Source organism: Ictidomys tridecemlineatus, chromosome 2 (assembly GCF_052094955.1).
Source record: "Ictidomys tridecemlineatus isolate mIctTri1 chromosome 2, mIctTri1.hap1, whole genome shotgun sequence".
Lineage (NCBI taxonomy): Eukaryota > Metazoa > Chordata > Mammalia > Rodentia > Sciuridae > Ictidomys > Ictidomys tridecemlineatus.
This window is the reverse complement of record NC_135478.1, coordinates 159,800,254-159,803,450: the sequence shown is the minus strand read 5'-3', so window position 1 is coordinate 159,803,450 and position 3,197 is coordinate 159,800,254.

Here is a 3,197-nt window from a genome sequence, read left to right as displayed (position 1 = left end):
TTCAACCCAGACCCTGAAATCTAGAAGATCCTAGAACAACATATACCAAGCTTTGAAAGAAAATGTATGCCAACCAAGAATCTTGTATCCAGCAAAATTAAGCTTTAGATTTGATGATGAAATAAAAACCTTCCATGATAAACAAAAGTTAAAAGAATTTACAGCTGGACAAACTGCACGACAGAACATTCTCGGCAAAATATTCTATGAAGAGGAGATGAAAATCAGCAGAGGGAGGTAGTAAACTAAAGGAAAAACTAATCAGAGGAGAAACAAAGTCAAGTTAAATAACAACAATAAACAAAAATGAGTGGGAATACAAATCATGTCTCAATAATAACCCTGAATGTTAATGGCCTAAATTCACCAATTAAAAGACAAGCTATCTGACTGTATCAATAAAAAAACAAAAATAAAAACAAAAAACAACATGTGGCCTCCAAGAGACTCATCTCATAGGAAAAGACATCCACAGACTGAAGGTAAAAAGTTGGGAAAAATCATACCACTCACATTGACTGTGGCAGCAAGCAGTGGTTTCCATCCTCATATCAATTAAAGCAGATTTTTAAGCTAAAGTTAATCAAAAGAGCCAAAGAAGGACATTTCATACTGCTCAAGGGATATATACCCCAACAAGACATAACAATTATAAGTATATATGCCCCAAACAATGAAGCATCAATGTTTATCAAACAAACTCTTCTGAAGTTCAAGAGTCAAATTGGTTGAGCAAAATAATTCTGAGTGACTTTAACACCTCTCTTTCACCACTGGATAGATCTTCCAAACAAAAGCTGAACAAAGAAATTATAGAACTGAATAATACAATCAATCACTTATACTTAACTGACATATATAGAATATTTCATTCTTCAATTAGCAAATACACTTTCTTCTCTCAGCACATGGACCCTTCTCTAAAATAGACCAGATATTATGCCACAAAGCAACTATTAACAATACAAAAAAATTAGAGATACTACCCTGCATTTTATCAGGTCACAATGAAATGAAATTAGAAATCAATGATAAAATAAAAAATAAAAACTACTCCAACAACTGGAGACTAAATAATATTCTACTAAATGAACAATGGGTTACAAAAGACATCAAGGAGAAGATTAAAAAATTCTTACATATCAAAATCTCTGGGACACTATGAAGGCAGTACTAAGAGGAAAGTTCATTGCATGGAGTTTATTCCTTAAAAGAAGAAAAAGTCTGCTTTCCTCTAACCCAATAACTCTTAAATTTAGTCTTTTTATGCTATCCCATATTTCTTGAATATTGAATAAATGACCTAACTTTACATCTCAAAGCCTTAGAAAAATTAATACCAAAAGTAACAGATGACAGGAAATAATTAAAATCAGAGCTGAAATCAATGAAATTGAAACAAAGAAACAATGAAAAAAATTGACAGAACAAAAAGTTGGTTATTCAAAAAAATAAATAAAATTGACAAACCCTTAGCCATGCAAACAAAGAGGAGAGAGAAAACTCAAGTTACTAACATACATGATGAAAAAAGGAAATATCACAACAGACACTACAGAAATACAGAAGATAATTAGAAATTATTTTGAAAACTTGTACTCCAATAAAATAAAAAATATGGAAGCATTGAAAAATTTCTAGAGTCATATTATTTGTCCAAATTGAATCAGGATGATATACACAATTTATACAGGTCAATTTCAAGCAATGAAATTAAAGATGCCATCAGAAGCCTACCAACCAAGAAAAGCCCAGGACCCGATGGATACACAGCTGAGTTCTACAAGAACTTTAAAGAAGAACTAATGCTAATACTCTTCAATTTATTTTAGGAAATAGAAAAAGAGAAAGTGCTTCTTAACTCATTCTATAAGGCCAATATTACCTTGATTCCAAAACCAGGCTAAGACACATCAAAGAAAGAAAACTTCAGATCAATATTTATAATGAACATAAATGAAAAAATTCTCAATAAATTCTGGAAAATTGAATTAAAAAACATATCAAAAATATAGTGCATTACAGTCAAGTGGGGTTCATCCCAGGGATGCAAGGTTGGTTCAACACACAGAAATCAATAAATGTAATTCCTTACATCAATAGACTTAAACATAAAAATTATATGATCATCTTAATAGATGCAAAAAGCATTTGACAAAATACAGCACCGCTTTATGTTCAAAACACTAGAAAAAATAGGGACAACAGGAACATATCTCAACATCATAAAAGCGATCTATGCTAAGCCCCAGGCCAACATCATTCTAAATGGAGGAAAACTGAAAGTATTGTTCCTCCAAAAACAATACAAAAGGGATGCCCTCTTTCACCACTTCTATTTAACATAGTTTTTGAAACACTGGCCAGAGCAATAAGACAGATAAAGAAAATTAAAGGGATACACATAGGAAAAGAAGAACTTAAATTAGCACTATTTGTTGGTGATATAATTCTATACCTAGAAGACTCAAAACATTTCATCAGAAAACTTCTAGAACTAGTAAATGAATTCAGCAAAGTAGCAGGATACAAAATTAACACCCACAAGTCAAAGGTATTTCTGTATATCAGTGACAAATCCTATGAAGGGGAAATGGGAAAAACTACTCCATTTACAATAGCCTCAAAAAAAAACTTGGGAAGCAACCTAACAAAAGAGGTGAAAGACCTTACAATAAAAACTATAGAATGCCAAAGAAAGAAATTAAAGAAGACCTTAGGAGATGGAAAGATCTTCCTTGTTCTTGCATAGGCACAATTAATATTGTCAAAATGACCACATTACCTTAAGCACTGTACAGATTTAATGCAATTCCAATAAAAATCCCAAAAGCATTTTCATAGAAATAGAAAAAGCAGTCATAAATTCATCTGAAAAAAATAAGAAACCAGAATAGCTAAAGCAATCCTTAGCAGGAAAAGTGAAGCAGGTGGTATTCGTATACCAGATCTTAAACTATGCTACAATAGTATAGTTTAAGCAATAGTAACAAAAACAGCATGGTATTGGCACCAAAATAGAATGGTAGACCAATGGTACAGAATAGAATGTGAAAAAAATACAGAGGGCAATAGTTTAACTGTTTATCTTTTTTTTTCTTCCAGGTGACAAGAATTAACCAATGTTTACCCAATGTTCACTGAAGACTTAAAATTAACTTTTCAAAAGAAAGAAGTTATTATCACAAAATATGAAT